Raw genomic sequence first — 8,407 nt, 5'->3', positions numbered from 1 at the left:
AAATTAAACCTTATGGACCAAAAAAAAAAAAAGTAGTATTAAATTCCTGGACCTTCTTGATTATATTTAATAAACCTTATTCTGATACTTTGACAAAAAATCTCTCCTATACCCAAGAAATTTGATATTATGGTGCCTGGAGTTAGCTGGCAAAACAAAAGGCCCTGTGTAAGCAAAATATTTGTAGAGCAATTACTATGTGCCACGCACTGTTCTAAGTGCTTTGCATGTATTGGCTCATTTTAATCCTCACAACAATCTATGAGATTGTTAATGTAATTATTTATCCTCACTTTACAGATGCAGTATCAAAGATAGTACTGCTAGTAAATAGTGCACCCAGTATGGAATAGAAACCAGAGTCTGGCTCCAATAGTCATGTTTGCAACCACCTTTCTCTTTTGCTCATGCAAACAGAAAACCAAATTCATAAATGCATTTACAGCTCATCAATTCAGATCAGAACCCACAACAATCATTGATTCTGAATAAATTTTACTGCAACAACTCTGCCTGTTGACATCAGTGGAACCCATTTTGTTTTGTTTTGTTTTTATTAGGGAGCAATAAAGAACAAAATAAAGGAGATTGTTGGAGATTGAATCAGGTTCCTACAAAAGGCATTTCAGGTCCCAACCAGTGTGAACCCATTTGTAAAAAGGACTTTTGAAAATGTTATTAAGTGTGCCCAAACTAAATGGCGGGGGGCTTTTATTCAATGTTGCTGAAGTCCTTATAACTAAAGGAAATTGGACACAGAAAGAGAGAAGCTAAGGGGAGTGGCTAGAAGCTGGAAGTTAATGGAACCCAGAAGAGAAAGAAGATGCCACCTTGTGCATTGCCATGTGAGAAAAGGCCCAAGATTTCTGGCAGCCAGCCCCAGAACTCCCCAGTATTCAGGAAGAAGGCACCACCTTGCTGATGCCTCGATTGTGGACTTAAAACCTCAAAACTGTGAGCCAATAAATTCTCATTGTTGAAGCCAACCCATTTTATGGGATTTGTTTTAGCAGTTAGGAAACTAAAATAGAGGTACAGGAAAATCCTATATAGTAAAGGCTATTTATATTTGGGGGCGGATTAACAAAGCTAGCATTTGGAGGTGGAGGAAAGGTGGATTCATTTGAGCTCTGTGTTCCTTCCTGCCCTATTCGTACCCAGCTTTTGCCCTCTCCTCCATTCAAGGCTTTCTTCCGAATGTGCATCTGTGTTGGTTTCCCTTTGTTGGCACCCTATACTTCTCACACCTTTGAATTCATTTATTTAGTTAATTGTGATCATTTGTTGAATGTATATCTTCCCCTCCAGTCTTTAAGCTCTATTATTTTATTTTTCTCATTTCATTCCCTAGCAGCTAACATCATATGGACAAACCTTTCTCTGTTAATAACTATTTGTGGCTGAGCATTCTACTTGATTCTATGAAGATGGTTGAGTGATGGTAGCAAGTAGCCACTAAACTACTGTGTCATATATATGACTTTGCCTATTCTCCCCCAACCTTTCTAGTTCTTTCCCCTGCCAGTCGCAGCAACGTTCCTTTCCTAAATAGTTAAAAGGCAAGCCCCAGGAATTGGTTGTGAACTGATGATGGATCAGTAAATCTTGCTTTCTTCAGAAATCCTGCTGCCCCTCACTGTGCCTTCCCCATCTGCACGTGGACAAGCATTATAAAAGACCCCTCTCATTTTGCAATGGGTGCAGACAATCCAGCTCAGAAAATGCTGTCTCTCCATATACCACCATGGATGAGGACCCCACATAAGCCCTAAATAAATTCTTTTTACTCACCAAACTGGACTTGTCCAACTCTTTCTTTGATCTGACCTGTTCATTCTCAGTTTGATGGGAAGCAGCTGTTTTTACACAGCTCCTTGCCGTACTCAGGAGACTATACTGACTACTGATGGACAATTGTGTGTATCAATGTCATGCTTCTTCCCAGACTCGTCAGTCCTTTACCTTCAGGTGCTGCAGAGGATGGGGGAGAGAAAAGAATGGCTTCTGGAAGAATGCTTGAATCTGGTCAGCTGAGTAATTTTTACTACTGCTTTCACTTCTACCCATAATATTCATACCATCTAATCCTAATTATATACTGCAAAGGAGTCTGAAATTATTTTCACTAGAAGCATTAAAAATTACAATACTTCTCTTCTTTTAGTTGGTATTGGATCTGAAGAAACAAAACAATATCCAGAATTTAGCTTTTAAGTTGTTAATTTTGGATTCTTTTTTTTTTCTTTCTTTCTTTTTGTGGTGGGACAAGGGTAGTTCTCGTTGTAGGAATGGCTGAGGGAGAAACCCTGGGAAACAAAAACAAAAGTAATGAGCAAAAACGTCTGGCAGACCATCGCCTCTGTGGGATAAGGTTCTAATACAGCCTGTTCTCTAAATTCTGCATAGACTTCTTCAAATGGCCCCTGAGGGTGGAGGCAGCTATTTTAAAGCCATGAATGTCCTGGTACTTGGTTACTTGACGCTCCCTTTGGCTGCCCTCCCTGGCAGTGAGATTAGGTGCTCTGCTCTCCATAGCTGTTCCTGGAAATAAAGACAGCAAGGTTTTCTCGGAGGAAAGGCTTCTCCTCCCCGATTCCCTGGAGCCTGTACTCAGCAACAGAGCAAAGACGTAATCTATCTTGTGGTAGGTGAGAAAATTTCTCTCCTAAGGTTATGGTTCAGGAAAATGGAGAGGGAACTTTTATTGCATTCCTACCCTGTTGATACAACACTGAGAGTCTGGGCCAGTGGCAGTGCTTTAAGAGACTCCTGTATTGATCTCTCAAGCTATGGCAGCCCCTGGACAATGTGTATACCATGGTTAATAATTACCTTTACTAAGGATTTCTTTCTCAAACTTCCTAGACATTTGGTGCTGCATTTTTTAAAGTCACCAGCAGGAATGGATGATATAGGAGGTCACAGAGTGCTTAAACTCCTCAAGATGGATTCCTCCTACGGAAAGAACACCTTGATTAATTAAGTCATCAATAAATCAAAATGTGTAGTCTACAGATTAATAAAGTAACCTCTAGCAATTAGGGGCATGATGGAAGATGAAGCAAGGGCACACTAGACGTGTCAATAAAAGTGATTAGAAAAATGCAATTAAAACATTTCCAGAGGTTGTGCCGCATAAAGTGTCTTTCCCTTTGTGTTTTACTACAAGGGGGAAACAGAAAAGAGGAGACACTGGTAGGCACTCCTGGATGGTCAGAAAAGAAAGCCAAATTAAGTCCTTCTTACTGGTTAGCGTTCTAAAATATTTACTCTTTGTAAATTATGGCCCAAAAAAAGCCTCTGACAATTGGTTAAATTGAAAATGGGAGCAAAACCAGGGGGACTGTTCAATGGCTAGAGAGAAGTGTCTGCAAGAACCTCAAAGTCTTCAAATGTACATATTTCTCCCAGAGCGTTGTGATTTCCAAGTTAAAAGGTATTGGGGAACTCTATTCAACTTTATTGCTAGTTCCCAGCTTAGCTTAAGTAATGGCTGAGAACATTTAAAGTTTTATTTATTTATTTATTTATTTCCCTTCCCCGCCCTCCAGTCGTCTGTTCTCTGTGTCCATTCGCTGCGTATTCTTCTGTGACCGCTTCTATCCTTATCAGTGGCACCAGGAATCTGTGTTTCTTTGTGTCTTTTTGTTGTGTCATCTTGTTGTATCAGTTCCCCGTGTGTGCGGCGCCATTCCTGGGCAGGCTGCACTTTCTTTCGCACTGGACGGCTCTCCTTACGGGGCGCACTCCTTGCGAGTGGGGCTCCCCTATGGGGGGACACCCCTGCGTGGCAGGGCACTCCTTGTGCGCATCAGCACTGCGCGTGGGCCAGCTCCACACGGGTCAAGGAGGCCCGGGGTTTGAACGGCGGACCTCCCATGTGGTAGGTGGATGCCCTATCCACCGGGCCAAGTCCACTTCCCTGAGAACACTTAAATGTTAGTGGTTATGATAACAAAATATACTTAAGAGTCTGCATTTTTAAAACATGCCTCTAAACTGTGTATACTGTATTAATGTAGCAACAAAAGACAGGAATCTCGTCCTGCTCTGACACTTTATCTTCATCTCTTCAGGTGCTTCAGTCTCTCACCTTATAAAATGAGGAGGTTGGGTTTCAAGTATGTGTAAAAGTCATTCTGACATAAAGATATTCCCCTATAGATCCTATTCTTTAACCTTCTTGCTTACATGCTTTAATAAAAATTTCTTTTTAAAGAACAATTTAGTCACTTGCATTTGGTTGCTCATGGATGGGTAGAAGAAGCAAGTACATATGAGACTTTCTTCTCTTCCTTCTGGTTGTTTCCTCTCATCCTTGTTCTCCCTTTTGTTTTTTAATTTTCTTTAAAAATATCACTTTTCCGTTACATTTTTAAATGTGATAAATCATTGTGATGGTTAGACTAACATGTCAACTAGGTCGGGTAATGGTGCCCAGTTGTTTGGTCAAGCAAGCACTGAGCTAATTGTAATACAAGGGCATTTCATGGACTAATCATCAGTGAGTTGATGCATAGTTGGCTGGTTACACCTGCAATTAACTGAAGAATTTGCCATCAGCAATTAGTGATATTGCTTCCAATCTGTTGAAGGCCTTAAAGGAGAAGTGATTTCACCATTCAGAGAGAATTCCCATCTCTACTTCAGATTGCCAATGACTCCTGGGGAACTCAATGAAGACCTTCATTGAGCCCCTGGTTTGCAGCCTGCCTTACAGAATTTGGACTTGTGCATCCCCACAGTTATGTGAGACAATTTTATAAAATCTCATACTCTTTATAGATATCTCCTGTTGGTTCTGTTTCCCTAGAGAACCTTGACTAATACAATCATGAAAATGTTCTTATCTGTAAAATGGAAATAATGGCACCTATCACCAGTTGTCAGAATTAAATGAAGTCAGTATATATAATCAGTTGAAACAGTACGGGACATATAATCATACAACAAACACTTAAAAATGTTAGCTATTGGGAAGCAGTTGTGGCTCAACTGATAGAGCATCTGCCTACCATATGCAGGGTCCAAGGGTTCGATACTCAGGGACTCCTCTCCCATGTGGTGAGCTGGCCCACAAGCAGTGGTGCTGCGCGCAAGGAGTGCCGTGCCACGCAGGGGTGTCCTACACGTAGGGGTGCCCCACGCACAAGGACTGCAACCCACAAGGAGAGCCGCCCCACGCGAAAAAAGCACAGTCCACCCAGGAGTGGCACCGCATACACAAAGAGCTGATGCAGCAAGATGACGCAACAAAAAAGCGATACTGTTTCCCGGTGCCGCATGACGGGAATGCAAGCAGACACAGAAGAACACACAGTGAATGGACACAGAGAGCAGACAACAGGGGGGAAAAGGACAGAAATAAATAAAATAAATCTTAAAAAAAAAGTTAGCTATTATTATGAAGATTATCAACATTATTTTTTATATATTCACCATAAAAATTGGAAAATTCAGGAAATACAGAGAAAAAATAAATATTATAAATGATCACATCATATGACTATTGCTATGAAATAATGACTATTAACTTATTGCTACATTTGCTTCCAGACCTCTTTTTCTCTCTTTGTATGTATGCATGCATATATGCATGTATGCATATTCACGTGTGTGTTACAAATGTAATCTGTCACTGGGCCCCTTTTGTAGCCTCTGCATTTGCCCCATTTTCATCTTTAGGCCAGACTTCATGTGTGGGAGTGCGAGCCACCGTTGCTAAGCCGACCCGGCAACAGGCGTGTGCACAGCCTGAAGCCGCAGTTCAGGGTGGCTGGAACGGGTGACCACGCCCTCAGCCTGGTACGGGCGAAGCGCCCTCAGCCTACCCGGGCAAGCAGGGTGGATGGAATGGGCGACCACGGCCTCAGCCTACCCGGGCAAGATACATCAATAACGGCCGCCTCCCACTATCTCCCGCCTAGCCTAACATCTGGTCGGCTCTCACTTCCCCTTTCCCCTCCCCCATTCCTAACCTCTCCGCCTGCCCTCTGCCTAGCAACTGCTTACAACCACCTATCAGGAAGCAGTACCCGCCTGCACCTATCAAATCTCTCCATGCAGTCCCCAACCAATCCCCGTCCCTATAGATAGCAGAGCTAACCTGATATCTGCCCCCGTCCCTAGTAACTGCTTATGGCAACCAACCACAAGTCGCCTTTAGCTTAAGCCAATCAGAACCCTCTACGCCACCCTAAGCCCTATAAAAGTGTGTATCCTTCCGGAAAAACCAGACTTGTGCCATCAGCCTGTCTCCGCGACTCCTTCCTGGGTTCGGAGCCCCCGAGGGAAGTCTCAGCGGCCGTACGAGGCTTTCTTCCCCACACCAGGGACCCCTCTCATCCCACAACGGGACCCCACTCGTCCCTTAACAGGGACCCCACTCATCCCACAACGGGACCCCACTCGTCCTGCAACAGGGACCCCGCTCATCCCATAACAGGGACCCCGTTTCGTCCCTCATTCATGCATTAAATTAAAATCCAAAACACTGATAATAGTTACAGATTTTAGTGAATACTTTGAAGGGAGCTAAGGAAAGGTTTAGATCATACCCTGCCCTGTAAAATTTCCTAAATTCTCTTTAAACATTTCTACTTTCCCCCAAAGTCTCACTCCCTCTGACAGCTACCTGTTCTCTCCCCTCCTGCCCATTCACCTCCTCCTTGGCTGTTCCAGCTGCCTTTGCCCTCTCACACCCCACAACACTCTTCGCAGCTTCCAGAGTTGGCTAAGCAACCCTCCAAACCAGGACTCTTTAAGGCAAACCTCAACCACCTGCTGTTGCTCAATTCTGCAGCAGGGTAAGCCAGCCCATCCATGTACATGTACGTAGACACACACCAATGAGAAAGAATAACCCTAATTCTTAAGTCTAATAATCATCTTCAAGACAGGAGAGAGTAAAGAAAAAGAACCTGCTGCCCAAGCAGCAGACATCAGTGAACTGACTCTCATATCACCTCATCAGCTCAGCAAAGGGTGTCCCAATAGTTCTGGGATGAAAGTCCCAGTCTCACCTTGACGACACCCTGATCCCTTCAACATGTCCTTCAGATTCCTTAATGCAGGGAAAGTTCTTTCCTTGTATCTCTCAATTTATAAAAGTCCAGGGATACAAGATGTTTTGAAAGAAAATAGTAGAAATTGCAAGTCAGCTCCATCAAATTATTTAGGTTATAATGTATTAACTTGGAACATCTCTGTTCAAAAGTAACATTTTGTTGCTTCCAAAGATGAATCTGGTGCTGTCATCTATAATGTTGTGGCGCCACCTTGCCAATCTGCAGGCTCAGTTCAAGCTCACTCAGAACTTTGTCTAATGTGCATTATTTTTATGTCTATAATGTGCAAGTATTCACCAGACACCAGCAGCCCAAAATAATTTTATATATTGGCAAAGCAGAGAACTTGTTTTGAATCTCAATATAATTTAGAGTATTAAGCATTTCTATAAAAAAAGAGAGAGATCCCTGTAAATACACACAGAAAATTACTTAGACAACTTCTTCATAAAGACTTTCCAAGTATTTTCCTTGAAGAATTGAACATTTTTAATTATACTTATGATAACATTAGAATTGAAAATGTTCATTTCCTTTCAAGAAATCATTCTTTGAATTTTCCTGTTTTTGTTTTATTAGTGATAGACATGAATCAGATTAAAATGTTCCTATAAAGCTGTATTTTACAGTCATATCTGCTCTAATATTAAGATTTTTATGTCAATAATAAAAATTTCATTATCTCAGTTTTAAGCTACTCAACTTCACTAAAACTAGCTTCCTTTGTTATAAATTAATTAGGCTTAGGAGAAAAATTTGACTTAGGAGAAAAGCTTAGGAAAATTATATGAGAAGAGAAATTTAATTCAGTATTTTTCATTACTTCAGGTAAATGTGATAACAGGCCAATTTAAAAAATCTAACTTTAAAATATGTCACCTTATTATTTCAGAGAAATAAATATTCTTTGTCTAATTCATACCAAATGGCAGCAATTGATGCATGTTTTTCTTGTCTAAAATTAGTTGATAATTTTAAAAATCTAGTGTTACCAAGTGGTCCATTTCTTTCTCCAGGAATTGAACCATGCAGCAGATCTGCAACCATGTGGACATGTAATAATACAGATCTATCATGTTATTTTGAAAGGTTGAAAGCCCACATTTGACCACAGCATGCAGTACCAGAGTTTAACACAGGACAAAGTTAATTAATTGTTGGTCAATGGATACTTTGAGATGGAATTGAATCAAAATTATATTTGAAGTGGGAATGAAAAGCTTAAAGTAGAAGTTTTTAAACTAGAATGACTAATGGTTTGTATTCAGCATTAGAGACAGACTCTATGCCACGTAAATTTTAGAACACTAGAGAAATTGTCAAAAGAAATTAACAATGCA

Source organism: Dasypus novemcinctus, chromosome 11 (genome assembly GCF_030445035.2).
Source record: "Dasypus novemcinctus isolate mDasNov1 chromosome 11, mDasNov1.1.hap2, whole genome shotgun sequence".
NCBI lineage: Eukaryota > Metazoa > Chordata > Mammalia > Cingulata > Dasypodidae > Dasypus > Dasypus novemcinctus.
The sequence above is the reverse complement of the archived record's forward strand: the minus strand, read 5'-3'. Positions refer to the sequence as shown.